The sequence below is a fragment of the Sciurus carolinensis genome, chromosome 12 (assembly GCF_902686445.1).
Source record: "Sciurus carolinensis chromosome 12, mSciCar1.2, whole genome shotgun sequence".
NCBI lineage: Eukaryota > Metazoa > Chordata > Mammalia > Rodentia > Sciuridae > Sciurus > Sciurus carolinensis.
The window spans coordinates 99714532-99734187 of record NC_062224.1 but is presented as its reverse complement, the minus strand read 5'-3'; the positions used below and the strand labels follow the sequence as shown (position 1 = coordinate 99734187).

The following is a 19656-nucleotide window of genomic DNA, read 5'->3' as shown; positions in this document are numbered from 1 at the left end:
TGAAAAAGAAGTCGAATTCAGGATTTAAAGTAACTCTGCTTAGAAAGGAGTTGGCACTGGGGAAGGGCCCATGAACAGCACCTATCAGGATGCTGTAGAGTGACCGTTCAAGGGGCAGGGGTCCCAAATCCTCTCGGGAATCCACAAGACAAAATTCTCTCTCCATCATACTCCAGTGTAATTTGTCTAGTAGTCGTTACTTAACTGTTCCTGGAGTCATTAGGCTGTTTAGGTCTTGGTCCTGGTGTCCATAGTCATCATATTCAGTGTCACCAAGCAATCTGGATTCAAAAAATATCAAGCAGGTTTCACTTAAGAACACCCTTCAGAAGTAGTAAGAGTTAGCAATTTTATGAAATCGCCACTCCGAGTGGGTAGCTTTTTAATGTGCTCTATGGTGAAATGGGAAGAGTGGAGGACACCCCTCTGCTGTACCCAGAGGCTGACATGTCGAGGTAAAGAACCTGTGCAGCTATTTGAGTGGCTAACCAAACCACCTGCATTTTCCATGAAATACTGTTCTTAATTGACAGTCTAGCCAAAAGACGAACAATGGCTACTTATTTATTTATTTTGTTTATTTTTTATTTTTTTAAATATTTTTTAGATGTTGCTGGATCTTTATTTTATTCATTTATTTTATATGCTGTGCTCAGAATTGAACCCAGTGCCTGACACTTGCTAGGCAAGCCCTTTACCACTAAGCCACAACCCCAGTTCCATGTTTATTTATTTATAAGTACCAGTGATTGAACCAGGGGTGTTTAATCACTGAACCACATCCCAGCACTTTAAAAAAAAATTAAGATAAGGCCTCGCTAAGTTGCTGAGGCTGGCTTGAACTGGCAATTCTCCTGTCCCAGCCCCCTGGCTTCTGGGTGTGCCGTACTGTGCTCGGCAAACAACCACTATTTAGACTTCAGTATTTGACTGATGTTTTCTCAAAAATGAATGGAGTGAGCCTGTCACCTCAAGGAAAGCAACAGTATTCATTGCCAATGATAATGTTTGAAGTTTTCCATGAAGAGTGATTTTTATGATATGCATTCCATCCAAGTAGCTTATATTTTTAAGTTCCATTCTATTCATATGATCAAGCATATAAACCAATCATAAATGACATGAAGTAGGAAAAACATATGAAGTTCAAACTAATTTTAATTTAGAAACTGCTGTGAAACAACAGAAAATTCATTTTGAGAAATATAAAAGAAAAAATTTTATATTAGCTAATATGCTCTCCTTTGGCATTGTGATGTACCTCTGTAGCATGGTTCCAACCATATTTTTACTGTATATAAAATCGAATCTTTCCCAGGAAAAACAAAATACTTTACCCACTAATCTTTAAACTGCATCACTAAAAACGTAGTTATACACATCAATTTCTAACCTCTTAGAAAATTCTGCACAACAGATTTTAATCATTGAAGTGAATAATTGCTCAGAAAAACTGCCCTGCCTCATTGTGATATGATTTGGTAGTTTTCCAGTAAAAAGATTTCATGAGCAGTAACACTGTGTTCCTCGTGGTGTCTTTGATCAAGAAAACCTTTCCAGCAGCTCATTAGCAGTCTGATCACAGATCTGCGACCTTCCCGCCTCATAGTGGTGCCACCAGACCCAATCACATTAGCTCCTGCCTCTGCACATTTATGGACAGTGTGAGGACACACTCCACCATCCACCTTGATAGGGGAACAAGGTTCCAACCAATCAAACTTTGACATCATATTGTCCATGAATTTCTGTTGTGCAAATTCAGGTCTCCCTATCAGGACCAAGGCCATGCAAAAGTTCCACCCTCCTGGTTTGATGGCAAGGTCATCCTATTCTCCCAGATGTCTTTAATCTGAGCCCCAGGGTTCTCAGTAACCTCAAGATGAGAGGTATATTGCTTGGATCCTGCTGCAACCATTTGCTTTACTCAGGGTTCTGACCTGAACCATCACGTGCTTCTCAAACAAAATCTTGGCTTAGCTGTTTTCAGAAACTTTCTAGCATAGGGTGATCAAAAAGTGATAACAGGAGAAAAATGAAAAAAAAAATCTGAACTTCCTGGAGATCAGGGTACATCCAGGTAGAGATAATTGGCCCCAGAACATGGCATCTGGAAGCACTTGGCTCCTCATTTGACCAGGTTACTGCTGCAAATGGATGGGCCAGTCTTGTAGCCTGACGCCATGGTGCTGGTTTTCTGAAAATTAGAATTTTGAAAAATATATATCTACCACTATGGTCTCAACAGTTTCCCACTAAAGATGTTCCTGGTAAGTTTGGTAGTGATAGTAACAGATGGGATGTTTCATTTTCTATGAAGAAAGAACCATGTAACTCAATAAACTGGCATTTCCAAATGATGACTGATGCATCATGCACTCGTGGGTAAAAGATCTGTGATCAAACTGTTAAGAAATATTTGCTCAGTGGTTTCTCTTGATCAATGAAACCATCAGGAGTCAAATGTTTCTGTTCATCAAATCTTTTTACTGGAAAACTACCAAATTGTATCACAATGAGACTGGGTGGCTTTTCTGAGCAATTATTCATTGCAGTGAATAAGCAAACAAAATCATGCCTGGGTAAAAGTTCTATTCAAAGTGCAAAAGAGACCAGCAGATTCTAATGTGAAAAGTACAAAAGGTTTCTTGATGCTTAATTTCAGATTCCACATTTTAAGTCAGCATTAAGAAACTACTGCTTATTAAGTTTTAGTACTATATCAAAAGAGAACACTGATAATTTTATTTAGAAAGCTATTAAAACATTCCTCTTTTCCTAATGGTATGTTTTTGTAAGGTTGGATTTCTGAATCATGTACATCCTTCTATCCAGATAATATTTTGAAATAGATGGAATACAGAAGTGGTATGAGAATCCAGTTATCTACTACCAGTCAGACTTGAGAGGGATTTATAAAAAAATGTCCAATAATACTGTTCTTCTAAATTGTTTCCTTGATAAAATATAATTACTTGTCATAAAGTACATTATTAAGGTTAACATATAATTGATGTATTATTGTTAGCTTAAATGGACATATAGATAATTTAAACATTTATGCTTTGATATCAAATGTAGCGATACCTACAATCCATATAATCAAAGGCTCTTTGGGCTTCTTGAAAGAGTATTCCTGAGGTCCAACAGTAGAATGGATGTCTATGGTGTATTCCCTTGGACCATGTAGTCTTTTCAGTCTAGGTTTCTAGAAATTAGAATGAGGGGCATAATTCTGTGCAGAAGAATGGACGCATAGCAAGAATACAATGAAAAATTGATTCTAGAAATTTTTTGCTGTGAAAAAAGAAGAAGGGACATTTGATCATGACTTCAAATACATATGAATGAATGAATAAAATAAAGTGTTTTATGAGATGTTATTTATGATTCAGTTTCACCTAGGAAGTTGGCTACTATTTATCGTTTTTACTGGTTCAAGAGTGGCTACCACTCTTGAGATTTAGGAGTATATATGTATTTCAATAATTTTGAAAAAAAGGGTGCTTGAGCCCGTGCAGCTAGCTTCAGGATAGTAATTTCAGTCTTTCTTCTAATTAGTGCCATTACCCCGAAGGGAAATTTCTGCATGATTTTTGACTTTTTCTATTTTCAGTCATCTGCCAATTTGTTCTTTTCCCTTCTTTTGAAAGTTGTTTCACATTTATTTTTTCCTTCTTCATCCCCCACTGCCCCATCTTTCCTTCTTTATCCCCCATCTGGTCAGGCGGCTGGATCTACACCAGCCTTCCAACTGTCTGGTGGCTTCGAGGCACACACAACATCTTCCTGAAGCAGTTTGATCTAGCCACCTCCAGGCATGAACCCCTCTGAAGCTATGACCTTTAAAATGAAGTTCCTCAGTCCAACGTTCGGGGACATTCAGTGCCTTCTTATTTGTCCCTGACTATGTGCTCATAACACCTTTCTCTACCGCTCATGAGCCCTGCACCTCAGCCAGGGCAGCTTTCCCACTATCCAGCCTAAGCATGTCCACTCCTGCATCCAGGGCTTGGGTTAGGTCATCCTAGGCCTCTGTTTCCCTCTTCCAGCTACATGGCCCATCTCACTCCTTATTTGAATTTCAAGCCTAATTTTTTCAATGAAACACTCTTCCTTTTCTTATAACAGAAACAAAAACATCAATAAATGATCTGACTAGGGTGCTTACTCTGAACTCCACACTGTTGTAGCACACTATACATATGGTGCTACCTCAAATCCTACTGCTAAGCACTATGGATAATTGAGGCAAGGAAGCATGTCTGGCTTTTTACCGTTGAGAGGTAATATGGTGGGAATACCAATTTCAAACTCTATGATTGAAAATTTGAATAATTCATATCACCTTTTTATTTTTAGTTTCTAATCTATAAATGAGGCTGCCAATAACATCTATCACATAGGATCATAAGTGAGAATGATCTTTGTAAGTGGTAAAAATTTATGCATTAGGGTTCCCTAGAGAAAAACAGAAGCAACAGGATATATAAAAGTGTATACAGCCAGGCACAATGGCACACACCTCTAAAGCCAGTGGCCAGGGAGGCTGAGGCAGGAGGATTGCAAGTTCAAAACCAACCTCAGCAATAGCGAGGCACTAAGCAACTCAGTGAGACCCTGTCTCTAAATAAAATACAAAATAGGGCTGGGGATGTGGCTCAGTGGTCGAGTGTCCCTGAGTTCAATCCCCAGTACCCGTCCCCCCAAAAAGTATACACATATACCTGGGCAAGGTGGTACACGTCTGTAATACCAACAACTAGGAAGGCTGAGACAGGAGTATTTTGAGTTCAAAACCAACCTCAGCAACTTAGTGAGGCCCAAAGCAACTTAGTGAGATTCTTTCTAAATAAAATATTTTAAAAAAGAAATGGGAATGTGGCTTAGTGGTTAAGCACCCCTTGGTTCAATCCCGGACAGAAAATAGACACACACGCACACATAATTCATGAAGGGTACTGGTTTATGCAGAATGATATGGAGGTCAAGAAGTTCCACAAATTGCTGTCTGCAAGATGGAGAATCTAGGAAGTCGGTAGTGTCAACCCATCCAATACCAAAAACTTGAGCACCAGCGGATCCCATGATGTAACTTCCAGGCCAAGGCTGAAGGTCAGAGAACTGGGCTGCTGGTATAAGTCCTGGAATCCAAAGGTGTGAGAACTAGCAGCTCTGACGTCCCAGAGCAGGAGAAAATTGACATCCTAATTCCAGAAGAGAAAAGAAACTCACCTTCTTTTGTCCTTCTGTTCTTTTTGGGGGACTCACCAGAATCAATGATGCTCACTCACGTGGGTGAGGGTGGCCTTTTTTACTCAGCCTGTTGATTCAAATGTTAATCTCTTCCCTAAACACCCTCACGTACACATCCAGATATAACTTTACCAGCTCTGAGGGCATCCCTTTGCCCAGTCGAATTGACATATAAAATTTACCACCATGCTGCATAAGAATGCTTATTATTACTATTACCATTATTATTTTTGCTTTTGTTTCTTAGTTTCATGGGCCTATGGACTTTTGTGTTTTCAGTTCGTTTATGTGCTATTGGAAGGGAAGTGTTGAGTCATTCTTTACTTTTGAATGCTCCTGGAAAACTAGCATGTAATAAACATTTGAATAAGCCATATTGAATGTATAAATGAATTTTCACAATAAGAAAACCCAGGAGGGCTGTGGTAACCCACAAGAAATTTTCACTTGTTTTGTTAAGCAAGGAAAAAGAAAAATGGGACAGTGAGGTTTGCAAAGCAAGTACTGATCTGTTTTCAGGGAGGATTGTCTCACAATGAGGAAAATAGTCTAACTGCTGAAATCCTTTAAACCACAAGAATTTTTGAAAGATTCCAAGATAAATCATTCATAGTTCTTCAATTGAGACTGAGGCCAGCATTCTGCAGGGAAAGAATGAACCAAGAAAGAAGAGACTTAAGTCTGAATCAATAAGAAAACTAAAACTATCATAGAAAATAAGGTTAGCTAAATTCTGGGAAGGTAGCTTGCATTTTACACAAAATAAAATTATGAGATCAAAGCTGAGGTCATCTATATATTTAAACTACTAATATTTAATCAACTAGAAGATTAGCAGTTTATATGAAAGATTGTGTTACTATAAGAAAACCAGGGTGAGAGTAATGCAGTCCAGTGCTTCCAAAATTATAAAGGAATGCTATTAAATTTCCAATACAGTGGTGACCTTGGTCAGTGTGAACTACAACTCTAATCAAATTCTCACCCCATGAGAATGTGCAAGGATAAAAATAAGGCTGAAATGGGCTGGCATGAAAAGGAGTATACCACACATGTACCTATGCACAGGAACAAATCAGCCTCCTACACAGAAGGCCACTGCGCCATGGGGGAAGCAGAGGGTGCGCCTATGAGGATGGGCTCCTGCCTATCTCCTTTCCATTGTCTTTCTCCAACCTTCATGCCAGGACCCACTGGATCCTGTGTGCAATGCTCAGCTCTGCTTCAGACTCTGGAGCCAAATCAAGGGAGCCCTAAGTTAAAAGTCTGCTAGTTCACCCTCAAGTGAAAGAGGGAACCAATACCTGATTTTGAGCCTTATCTGGTACACATGTTCTGTCTCCTGTATAGTAGAGCCGAGGCTGTCCTTTGATTTTTTTTTTTTTTTTTTTTTTTTTTTTGCGGTGGTGGGGATCGAACCCAGGGCCTTGTGCATGCAAGGCAAGCACTCTACCGACTGACCTATCTCCCTAGTCCTTTGATTTTTTATTCCTTTTTTCCTCATCATGGATGGTTTAACATCCTGCTCAGTAACATACTTTTCACCCCTTTTATTCTTTGCCACAAATACACACCGATTCTTTTCTTTTTTAAGTGTTCTTTTTCATTAAATATTTTTTTAGATGTTGATAGATCCTTATTTTATTCATTTATTTATATGTGGTACTGAGAACCCAACCCTCACACATGCTAGGCAAGCGCTCTACCACTGAGCCACAACCTCAGTCCCCACATGAATTCTTTTTATCTTGCTATGCAAAAGGGAATAGATTACAAGTCTTTAAACTACCTAAGTTGAAAAAGTACCAAAAATATTTTAAACCTAATTTCCTTCCCACTGAAGAAAGAATGCACATTCTGTAAGAAAGAGAAGGTCAAGAAAAGCATGTGATGCTTTATGTTTGGCACTAAAGCATGGAGTCCCCAAGCAGAGTCATCTGCACCTGACCCACTGAGCAGGCGCAGGCGACCTCTGTAAAAACTCCATGCAACAAACAGAAACAGGAACAGTACATCAGCGTCATGTTCTAGCTGTTGGTGGAATATGAGTTCTCAGCTGTGCTTCACAACACCTTTGGAAATAGTTATTTTATTTAGGTCTTCATTCAGGTTTTCTTAAAAACTTGCTGGATGCCAGCCAATATGGGGTCTACTCAGGATTGACAGTCGCATGAGACATGGTTTCTGCCCTCCAGGGGCTCACTGTCTTGGTTGGCATGGTATTGGTAACACATAAGATATGGAGGTGAAAGGTAAAGAGATTAGGATTTGGTGAAATGCAGCCACACTAAGTAGTCACAACAACAAACGGCATTGCATAGTGCCATTAATAACTAGGATATAGTTTTATTTGAGGTTTTTATTTTTCATTTTCTGAGAAGATGTAAAATTGTGATAGAAGATTAAATATAAAGATTAAAAACATAAGTGATAAGATCTAGCTTAAAATACATGCCGTACAGTTAGGAAAAACAAATACGTATGCTCTGTAACATAAAAAAATAAAAACCAACACTGTTAGAATATCAATTTAGCACAGCTTGAATAAACTGCCTAAGGACACCAATTACAAAGCACTCTCATTTGAAAGTGATTAGAAAAGACTTTGAGAATAGGGGAGTTTTAAACCAGAACCTCAAGGGTGTGGTGGAAATATAGTCTAATCCTACAGATAAGTCAAGGTAGTGGCCCACCTTAAGAAACAAGGGCAATTATTAGTAGGTCTGGTAGAAGGGCGACAATAGAATGTCAACTAAAAAACATTTGGGCGAAATTGCTGATGAATACGTGTTGGGGTGTGGAAGACAATGGGTGACCTGGAGTTGTTGGTTTACGTGGCTCTAGGGACTCATGTGGAAGCCAATGGGGAGGTCTTGAGATTTAAAACTAGCAGTCTACTGAAAACAGGAATCCAGTGGCTCTAAGTCTAGGGAGCTGGAATTTATCATCAGAAGTCAGCTGGCAGCTGTAGAGGTATTCATTTATTCATTCATTATTCTGATGCTTATTATGTTCCACACAAAAATGTTCTGGACACTGCAGGTACCACAGGGAACAAAACAGCTGAGGCCCCAAACCAGCGAAAGAAGTAAAACACAAACAGGCAACAAAGAAATACACAAATGAGAAAATTAGCAGGTAACTTCAAGGTAGAAAGTGAAAGTGAATAACAGGGAAGAGAGAGGCACTGAGTTGTTCTTGTAAATTTGTGGGGGGGGTGCGGGGAAGGAGGCTGGAGGAAAAAGCTCTTCGAGGTGATATTTAAACTAAGACTTAGAGTTGTGTGTTTGGGAAGATGAGTCTGCTGGAGCAACTCCCAGAAGACAGACAAAATTTGAAACTCTGGGAGGCCAGTGTGGTCAAGAGCCAGATGGGTAAGGAGCCTATGAGGAAGGACCTCAGGAACTTAGGGCACAGTCTGAGGGGTCAGAAGGATAGAACCAGCTCAGAGGGAAGGGTCCGGGGCCTGGATGTGGGCATAGCTGTGGGATTCAGTCATAGATAAATTGAGCAGCTAGAATTTAGTACAGTTTGCTGGAAGTAAGGTAACAGGAAGCTAGCTTGGAACTGAGGCCAGAAATGGTGCGGACCTTCACAATCATCATCATCATTATTATTACAGTAATCCACTTGTCTACCCCTGACAGCCTGCTGCTTCCTCTCTTTGCTTCATAACTTTTACTCATCTTTGCCTGTTGATTGAAATCAAGTGAACCGTCCTCCTTGACAGAGTTTTAAGAATCCCCACTCAGGGGACCCCGAACCCACAGCATAGTCACATGGCTTCATGTTGGTGTGTTCATATGTTACTATCCCCGTGAGGATTTTCAGGATGAGGGATGAAGTCTTTGAAGTCTTATCTTCTTTATTTCCCAAGTAACTTACATAATATCTAGGATGAGCAAGGGCTCAGTAGATGAGGGATCCATTTATTGATTGAATACACGAATGAAAGAGTAAGTAGATGATGGCTTACTCAAATCCTTTGTGAAGTATATGAAGTAACAGTAGTTAGGATGTATGAGAATGTCTGATTCCTGCCGGGTGCTTTACATGCATTATGGCAATTCTCACGGCAACTCAATTCAATACAGAGTGAAATCATTTACCTTAGGGATCAATAAATTGCAGCTCAAAATCAGTTAAGAGTGGCAGCAAGGCCACACACCTAGTGGTGGGTGACGCTAGGAAACATGTTGGTTTTTTTCCCTTACTTTATACGTCCTCTAGTTTGCCAGGTAACTGTGGATGGGGATGAGTCCACAGATGTGTCAGGAAGGACAATTTCCCACTGTAGAGCAGGCAGTTCCTGATTGCTATGATTTTTTTTTTTTGTTTTGGTTTAGTTCAATAGGCAATTGAAGAGCCAGTTAAGTGATAGGATAAATGTTATGATGGAAATGATCCTCGAGATGATTTTCCCCATTGCTTTGGCTACTCTGTAAAAGCCTGAATTACAGGGAGACCAGATAGGAGTTGGTGTTGACCCTTCAGCTGTGGAGTTATGAAGAAACAGAGTGGTGGCCCTAGAAATAGAAAAGGAAAAAAAAATAATTTTGGAGATATTGAATAGGAAAAAAAATGAGAGAACTTAAAGCCTCATTAGATACGGATAGCAAAGAGGGTTCATTCAAGCATGACTTTGGGATTAAGAGCCTATGAATTTCAGGAGCATTAAGGACTTTGGGATGGCCTCTAATTGGAGGGAAGTACAAAAATGCCACTTGCCATTCTTTGCAGCTTTTAGATATTCTAATGTATCTTTATGGATCGTGGGATGGGTAAGTGTGTATCAGTGCACAACCCATGCCTCCGTTCCTCACCTAAGGACAGGTGAAGAGATTTCCTAGGTGATTTTGAGGGTCACTCTGTTCTTTCAATTATAAGATTCTTGTGAATAAGAGCTGTTTCCTTTCCTTTAACTATCCTTCCCTTTTCTTCTCTCTTTTTATTTCAAAAGGATGGCCCTGAAAGTGATCATTATCCGAATATACAAGTATGTTTTAAAAACAAGAATATAATTAGAAATCTCTCCAGGATTTGATACACACAAAGTGCAGTTTTTAGTTTCCAGGGCCTGGAAATGTTTATTGTTGCTTCTTGACTTCAGTGAGCATTGCTCAACAGAACCACCTGATTTTTATTTTCTTTCTTTTTTTTTTTTCTTTATTATTATTGCAGAGGATGAGACTGATATGTTTGCTATTGTGGTTTCCTCTTCGGCAATCATCTGATAAAATGCACCTTCTGTTTATCCTCATTTCAGTCATTTCCCTGTGACTTGCCTTTCAGGAATGGGCAAGAAATCCTGCTGTCTTCAATCATCCTGTTCAGGTTTATTTCCACTTCTTAAAAGTTCTTTCTAGAACCTCCATGTGAGAAACAGCCATATCAGTTTTTGTTAATTACGACCAGAAAGTTAGAGTAGTGCCTTATCTTTTAAAAGACAGGGTTAAAACAGAATGAAAAAGCATAATTTGGCAACACTAAAGAAAGAAAACACGCTAGCATGTTAAAAGCAGGGCAGTGGAGCCTTGGAGGTTCGGATATTGTCCTACCACATTGTGTTTGGAATTAGCTGAAGTGATTTTGTTGAGTCTAATATTCAGAATAACAATATAACAAGCAAAGAGGGTTTAGAAGGCTAAGTAGAAGGAATTCATGCACTTGAAAATATTGTTTGAATACCAATTATTAACATTTGGAGGTCTCATGTTAGGCATTGACTGTACAGTGTAAGCAAAATAGTCTCTGTCCTCCCAGAGCTTATTAAGATGGGATGAAGGACAGGGGTGTGACTAGGAGCAGAGAAAGGAGGGTATTGATCTGATAAGATCTTTTAGAAGGAAGTAGTCTTGTACTAGGATTGAACCCAGGGCATTGTGCCTGCTAGGCGAGCTCTATGCCACTGAGCTCCATCCCCAGCCCTCTTTATTTTATTTTGAGACTGAGTTTCCCTAAATTGCTCCGGCTGGCCTAGAATCTTCCTGCCTCTGTTCTTTCAAGTATCTGGAGTGTATAGCCTGTGCCACCAGGTCGGGCTTAGAAGGAAGACATCTGCAAAGTGAAAATTGAAAATTAAGTAGGTGTCAGCAAGAGAGAGTTCTCGGGAAAGGAAGAGAATACATGTGAAAATAGTACAACCCGTGTGCATATTGTGCTTTCTTGAAATTTAAAGAAGTCCACTCTAGCTCTGGAGTAAAGCGGAAGGTGAGACCGGGTGAGGTCAGATCCGGGCCAGGTATTTGGAGACCATGTTGAAGAGAACAGGTGCATTCCAAAGGAAATGAAGAACCGCTGGGACTAGAGAGGATTTGTGACAGTCATGTTAGCTGCTGATAACCCTCTGAGGGGAGAGAGGTACGTGCCATCACACCTGGTGAATTCTTCCCTCTTGATCTCTTGTGATCTGAGATGGCAAACGTTTATATTGCTGGAAGAGTTTGAACTTCTGAAAAGCTTTGAAACCACAGTCCCCAGACTTTTGGATATTACGACTCAGGAAATCTCTTCTTTCTCCATTCCACCAAAAACAAACAAATGAACACCAACCTCAATAAAACTGTGAATGCCATTTTAACACCAAGGTTTGAGAAGGGCATAATCTCATCGTAAATTGTAAGCCTTCTCATTTCCTTAAAAGAAAAGTTAATAATATCATTTATGTGATCTCCTCTTTTACTAGTGTGTTCAAAAACCTGTAACATTTTGTCACTTCAACAATGGCCCTGGGACGGAGTTTTGGAAACTCAACTCTACTTATAGCAGAAACAGTATGAAAACAGGTACTGCCTTTACCTGTGAACCCAGGTACCTTAATTCCATAGGTGTGCCCTTCAGGATTGAGTGTCATTCATCTGTCTCTTAGGGAGGAAGGAGTGTCAATTGGTCTTTCAGAAGGAGAGAGCAGATGTTTATCAGAGTGTTCCTGTGCGTGATGACTACTAAATTTGTAAATATACCTCAGCTAATGGCTTGATGACCAATCTTGTAAGTCACCATGTTTTCTTATAAATATTAAGAAGTGGTCTCAGAATAGGAACAGAAACTGAAAACATTCTTTAAGACTTCCCTAACTTGTGGTATTTTTCTAAGGAACATACAAACAAAATAAAATGCGTGTGTGTGTGTATAAATATAAATTTAGATCGAACCTATTTATATACTGTACAGTATAAAATATACAAGTATCATTTGTATAATAACATGAGTCTCTGAAAATGTTTATTTGTATAGTAGGCATGGCATTTTTATTTTTACAAAAAAAAGTGAAGAGGATGAGAAAAGTCAATGAGTAAAGACTTCTATATTCTTAATGAATTCATTTTGTATGAGCTTTGATAAAAGGAAAACATGGTGCCCATTTCTGTTTAAAGCAGACTTAAGAAGATTTTTAAGTTTAGTACCAACCTGGAGAATGGTAAGATGTGAACATTTCCCATGAGCATACCAAAAACAGTTCCCAGAAACTTAAACTTGTTTTCTTCATCATGTCTTACTTATCTTAAAAGTGAAACCATTTTTATTAGATTAAATTTTACTTATGCAAAATGGTAAAGTTGGCTAACCTTATTTTAAGTTATTGCTATGATATGGATCTGGACTGTACCCCCAAAAGCCTGCCCATGGTTTGAAAACACGATCCCCAGTGCAGCAAGGTTCAGAGGGGAAATTCTTAGGCAATGATTAGGGCTCGGACCTCATCAGTGGATTAATCCACTGATAGCTGAATGAATTACTGGGTAGTAACCATAGGCCAGTGGGCATGGCGAGAGGAAGTAGGTCACTGTGGGTGAAGGATATGGGAGGGAGGGAAAGAGAAGCCAAAACTTTGATCCTTTCCCAAATAAATTATCTCTGGGTGACAGTGAAACTACACATCAATCTTGTCCCCCTGTCAATACAATGACCCCAGGAGGTCAGATGAGCACTGGACTCTGAACTCTGAGTCCTCCATTCCTGCCCTGTAAAAACATTGCCTACTTAAAAACTGCAAAGTAAAAACAGGTTCCAGGTGTTTGCAACCTTTTGCCCACGTCCTGTTAAAGTCTTCCAGGACGAAGACAGCTCCCAATGGAATCTATATAAACCCATGCCTCCCCTGTAATCGGGGACATCTTCTACCCAGAAAGTGAGGCTCTCTGATGCTGAAGAAAGGCTTTGCTGAATTCGTGAGGTCTTCATCATCCATCTGGGTCACTCTTGAGCTTGCAGGGGGCATGACCTTAGAGATTATATCTTGTCTCTGGTCCTTTTTTTCATCTCTCTCTCTCTCTCTCTCTCTCTCTCTCTCACACACACACACACACACACACACACACACACACACACACACACAGTCTCACTCTGCTTCCTAGCTGCCATGAGCTGAACAGCTTCCCCCTGCAATACCTTTCTGCCATGAGTTTTCTGCCTCACCTCACAGAGCGTTGGGGCTGGCTGACCAGGGACTGAGAACTCTGAAACCATGAGTCTAAAATAAACTTTTTCTTCTCAAAGTGTCTTGTTAGTAGGCATTTTGGTCATACTGACAAAAGCAAAAGCTGACCAACACAGCTGCTAGTATTGCAGTTTGTTCATCAGTTAATGAACAAAGATCCATGAACTTTGAAACCAGGAAAACAGGAGTTTGGACCTCTACTCTGACACTTATTGAGTTACCTTAGGCAATTAATTAATTTAGGATACCTGGGATTGAACCCAGGGGCACTGGACCAATGAGCCACACCTTCAGCCCTATTTTGTATTTTATTTAGAGACAGGGTCTCACTGAGTTGCTTAGAGCCTCACTTGTGTCTGGCTTTGAAGTCTTGATCCTTCTGTCTCAGCTTCCCAAGTGGCTGGGATTACAGGAGTGTGCCACCGTGCCTGGCTTCTTTAATAAATTTATGGTTTACTTTCTTATTTATAAAGTGGGTTAATGCCCTGCTGCTGTGCAACTGAAACTAAAGGAGATAGTTCACACATGTTTTCTGGGCTCCTAGTAAATGGTTGCTCTTCTCATGCTCATTCTCCCTATTCTAGCATCCAGCCCTGCTTTTCTGCCTGTTTTTTCAGATACTCAGAATCTTCTCCATCCACCTGCCTGATCCAGTCCCTTCTCACAAGAAGACATATGACTGTTAACATTCTCATTATACTTACATCAGAACTTGTTTCTTCAGTTAATTGTGGATTTGAACTGAGGTTGAGCTTCCAATGTTTTGTCAAGGTTTTATTTGTGATAGTGAAAAAAACTAGACATGGCATAACATCTTCAAATAAGTTATTATTGGCAGAGTGTGGTGGTGCACGCCTGTAATCCCAGTGGCTCTGGAGGCTGAGACAGGAGGATAGAAAGTTGGAGACTGACCTCAGCAACTTAGCAAGACCCTGTTTCAAAATAAAAAGTAAAAAGGTCTTGGGGGGTGTGACTCAGTGGATGAGGGCCCCTGGGTTCCGTCCTTGTTATCAAAAAAAAAAAAAAAAAAAAAAAAAGTTACACTTTATTATAGTCTTTTATATTGCAAAGTTATGCAACCATTAAAATATCTTATTATCATAGAAAGATGCTTCCGATGTGCTATGGATAGGAAAAATTAGAGATTATAAAGTGATGTATAATCCTATTAAAGTTATATCTGTACACACAGAATAAGAAATCAAAATGACAAACAATGAAATATCAACCATATGTCATGTCTGGGAGGTAAGGTGTGTGATTTTATTCTCTCTCTCTTGTAAAACTAGGTACAAGGGCATGATTTCTGTAACAAAGGACAAAGTGCCACATTTATTTTAATAAGTTAAAATTAAACTCTTCTTAGCCCCCATTTGGATAGGAAATTGAACTTTAGGCATTTTTGAAACTTCTCTCCCCTTCATATTCTCCAAGTTTTGTAAGTGTCCTATGGATTTAGGAACGTCCCTGACATTTAAATAGAATCTCTGGTTTTGTTCTATAATGATTCCCAAGGATGACCAATGTTGAAGCCACATCACTCGTTGGAATTTAAGAGATATTTTCTTGCCTCTGCACCAGACTTGAATCTAGGGAACTCCTGAAAATATAGTCCAATGTTACCATGGGCCCCATACATTTCACAATCTCAAGTCTCCTCATTCCATCTCAAATTGTTTTTCGAATTTTCATAGGGCAAAACTAAATAAGAATAAACTGACTCATTCAGGCATTATTTTATGAAGTAAGTGGCAAGATTGTTGTAAATCTTAATAAATTTTTAAGTGCATCTTAAAAATGCATTACTTGGTATTATATATTACTATGTATTCTGTATTAATATCAATACTATGTATTACTTACAATGTATGAGGCACTAAATCCTTAATTTGAAATTAAATCTCTGAATCATCAATTTATATAAAATTATCTTCTCCCACCACATGGCCAGGTGGCCATGCCCCAGAAGTCTTGCCATCTCCTATTAACCTAAGTCATACCCTGGGAGGGTTTTCTTCCTGAAGCACTCATATACGCCTCTGCGAGGACTCAGAAATAGAGGACACATTTTGCAATGCCAGATCTCCTCTTTTTTCCTCAAATGGTTTTCACAATTTTAAGTTGGCAAAAATCGATCCCAGCTAAGACTAAACTGGCTTACTTGTTTGGCCATAAATCCTCAGGGTAAATAATAATTTGAAGATAAAGTCTTAAATATTAATAAAGTAGTATTAAGTAAAAACTGTGTGAAAGTCATTAAGACCCTAATGATAAGTCGAGTCTCTGAAACGTCTGTCTTGTACAAATGATCTCCTCCTACCGTGTGGTATGCTTTACTAACACAGTTGACTTTTATCCAAGGGTATTAGCACTCTATTTCCATCTTTTTTTTTTTTTTTTTGTTTTGCGGTGCTGGGGATCGAACCCAGGGCCTTGTGCATGCAAGGCAAGCACTCTACGGACTGAGCTATCTCCCCAGCCCCCTATTTCCATCCTGATAGGGCTTCCACCACCCAGATCCCCAGTGTGACAGTGATTCGCTTCATATTTTGAACATATCCCTTGCTGCTCTAAAACAGACATTTTTTTCTTCCTAATTTTCTCTTCCCCAACCTTCTCCTCCCTGTTCTTCTCACTGGTCTTCTCCTCCCTGATCTTCTGCTGCTTGATCCTGTCCTTCTGCATTTCTCCTCTCCAGTCTTGGGAAATAGTATCCCTCTGAATCACCTTTAAAAATCCTCTGTTCTTCCTGTTAGAGAGAATCACAGACTCTGGGACAGGAGTCGCCTGTATTTCTCCATTGTAAGCAAAGCAGTACAATTTCTTTTTCCCTTTTCTCAAAACCTCGTGTTCTTATTGGGCTGGCATGAAGGACAGGGACCTTGCTTTTGGGAACACCAGTGCACAATACTTGTTTGACACAGTAATCCTGTTTGTTCTTTCCAGGACCAGGTCTATGCCTTTTTGGTCTATTTAGGGCCTTGAGGGATTGGATGATCTGCTCACTTGGATGAGCATGGATTTTTTTTACTTGGTCTTCTGATTCAAATGCTAATCTCTTTGGTGGCACATGCCTGTAAACCTAGAAATTTGAGAGGCTGAGGCAGGAGGATTGTGAATTCAATGCCAGCCTCAGCAACTTAGCTCTAAGCAACTTAGTGAGACTATGTCTCAAAGTAAAAAATAAAAAGGGCTGGAAAAGTGGCTTAGTGGTTAAGCACCCCTGGGTTCAATCCCCAGTACCGGGGGAAAAAACCTAATCTTTTTTTGGTAATAGCCTCATGGACAAACCTGGAAATAGTGTTTTAGTAGTCAATCGGGCATCCCTCAGTCTAGTCAAATGGACCCATAAAATCCAACAATTTTAATAGGATATTAATTAAGAAATATTTAAGTTGGTTAGGCCATCCGTGTTTTCCTTAATGGTCCTGTCGCCATGAACAAAACAATTGGATTGTTTTGCTAATTTGGAATAACAGATTAGGATACATTTTTTTATAGCTGTTTTTGGAATTTTGTTACTATGTGTAAAGTATCTCAATGTTTCCTTCATGCTAAAACGTATAGTTGGGTTCAACTGTGGCATTTAAAGCCACATCATAAATGTAATGAAATTAAATCCTGGTATGTGGATTTTTTATTTGGGTGAAGATTAAGAGTTGTTAGGAAAGTTTGGTCATTGGTCATTGTCCCTGATGCCAATCTAGTAGCAAAGATACAGTTTTGAGAAAATGGAAAAAGAAGATTTATTGCTTTGCTAGCAAAGGAGAAACACAGGGGACTCTACTCCAGAGTCTGTGGATTCTGCCCATCTGGGGAAGAGGGAAATTTTAAAGAGGTGATGCAAAAGGATACCTTCCATATATTCTCTGTTCTGAGTTGTGCTTCACTTGTTAATTTGGCAGATAGTCATTTTTGAGATCTGGAACCATTCCCAAAATCTGGATTACTTCATTCCTATGGTGCGTGTGTTCTCAAGGACAGATAACTCTGCCTAGGATGGGGAGAAAGGTAACCCTGTTTCTCTGAGATAAGGGAGGGGAAGAGATTAAGGAGGAGGAGAAAGGGAGGAAGAGAAAGAAATATGTCCCTTTTAAAAATAATCACACCAGGCATGGTTGCACATGCCTGTGATCCCAGGGACTCAGGAGGCTGAGACAGGAGGATTTAAATTTGAGACCAGCCTCAGCAACTTAGTGAGGTCCTAAGCAACTTAGTAAGAGCTGGTCTCAAAGTTTTAAAAAGGACTGGGGATGTAGCTCAGTGGTTAAGCACCCCTGGGTTCAAGTCCTGGTACATATATATAAATTGCAGTGGCAGAGAAGCAAGGGCTATATTCAAAGCAAAAAGTGGACCACTGCTACAGAGTTACTTGTGTTTTGTTGTATTTCTAATCAGAGAAAAATATCCTATTTATGAAACATGAAGGAAGAAAAGATTTTTTTCCCAAAACTGTTAGTACCTGACAATGTATTTGAAAAAATCAAATATCGGAAGTGTCCCTGAAGTTGCTGAGTCACTAGTTTTGCAGACATAAATATAGGAATGCTGTTATTATCTTAGCCTGAGACAGCCAAAAGTTCTATAAAAAACCCTCTAGTGACATCTATCAGAGTTCAGCTACTTGAGAAACACTGGAAATTCATTTAGCAATAGTTCTTCCTACTCAGGATTACTTCAAACCAAAGGACACGGGCTCGCACTTTCTCATTGTCGTCAGTACATTTAAATTCCAAGAGCATAAATATCTTTTAAACTCTAAAGTGCCTGCAAGTCAGCGTCCCAGCTGAGTAATTGGACTTGCATCCACTCTGACAGAAGTGCTAAAACTAGACACGCACTTGCTTTTACCAAATTTAGAGGGATCTTGGAGAGCAGAAAATTAAATTTAAATTATGGCCACGAATAGATAAAATGAATGAGGACAACCTAGCTTTGTAAAAAAAAATTCTTGAACGTGACTTCTCGGTAAGCCAAAAATTTCTACTGTGTATTGCACTGTATTTATTTTGACAGGGTAAATCTTTCTATTTATACCATATAAAATTGTAATGTGGAATAGAATCTGAAGGGATCCTGATTTAATTTTTACTTCTACCTTACTCGCAAACAAAAAAGGAATATTTTTAAAGTGTAATGGTATGAGTAGGCAGTGGAGAAACCCGGATGTCATGGGTATGAGAGTGAACTGGTAAGACTTGCAGGAAGGTGTGTCTGTTAGTGAAGCCTAGGATGATCTTAAGAGCAGAAGAGAGATGCAGAAATAAGACCATGTGTTAGTATATGTAAGAAATAGTGAGGCAACCATAAAAATTAATATTTTGACAGTAAAATGGAAAGAAAAGAAAAATGCAGATACACACACAAAAAAGAAGATAAAAACAGATGGTGCCCAGGGAGTTGTGGTGGGAAGGATGGGAAGGATGAAGGGGCAAGACAGTGACTTTTGCTGATCCAGAAGGGAACAGTGGAAGGTTCCTACCCTGGGAACCAGTGAAGTCTAACAGATATTTAGTTGACGTGGTACAAAACTGAAAGGATGGGTGAATAAAACTTGCTGTAAGAGAGTATGACATACTGGTAAAACATGGGCTTTGGAGTCGGGCAGACCTTGCTTCACTCCTGATTTTGTGTGCTTATGTGACATGAGGTTAAACAAGTTCTAAATAGCAATGTTTAATGTCATAGATGCAGTGGTGGTGATAACAGTGAGCGTAGGGTAAGACAAAGGAGCTTGTTCATCAGAATTCTCTAGAAGGAGTAACAATTATATTATTAGTGCTTTCGTTGTTCCAGTTTCTTAAAAACATATCTTTAAAAATTGTGGAGGGAAAGAAAGCTGGATAAAATAGTAATAATCATCTAATATGTCCATAGAGAAAATGATAGTTTTCATGTTTTAGGTTAAAATGTTGGTGCAGATGTACAGGTAACTCCTGGTGGATATTTAGCTCTTAGAG

At 39.3% G+C, this 19656-nt stretch overlaps 1 protein-coding gene across 2 annotated transcripts in view; it reads left to right on the top strand.

Moving 5' to 3' along the window:
* The window catches only part of Pla2g4a (phospholipase A2 group IVA), a 160550-nt gene that overhangs the window by 13775 nt on the left and 127119 nt on the right, over window positions 1–19656 (top strand). The window lies entirely within an intron of this gene.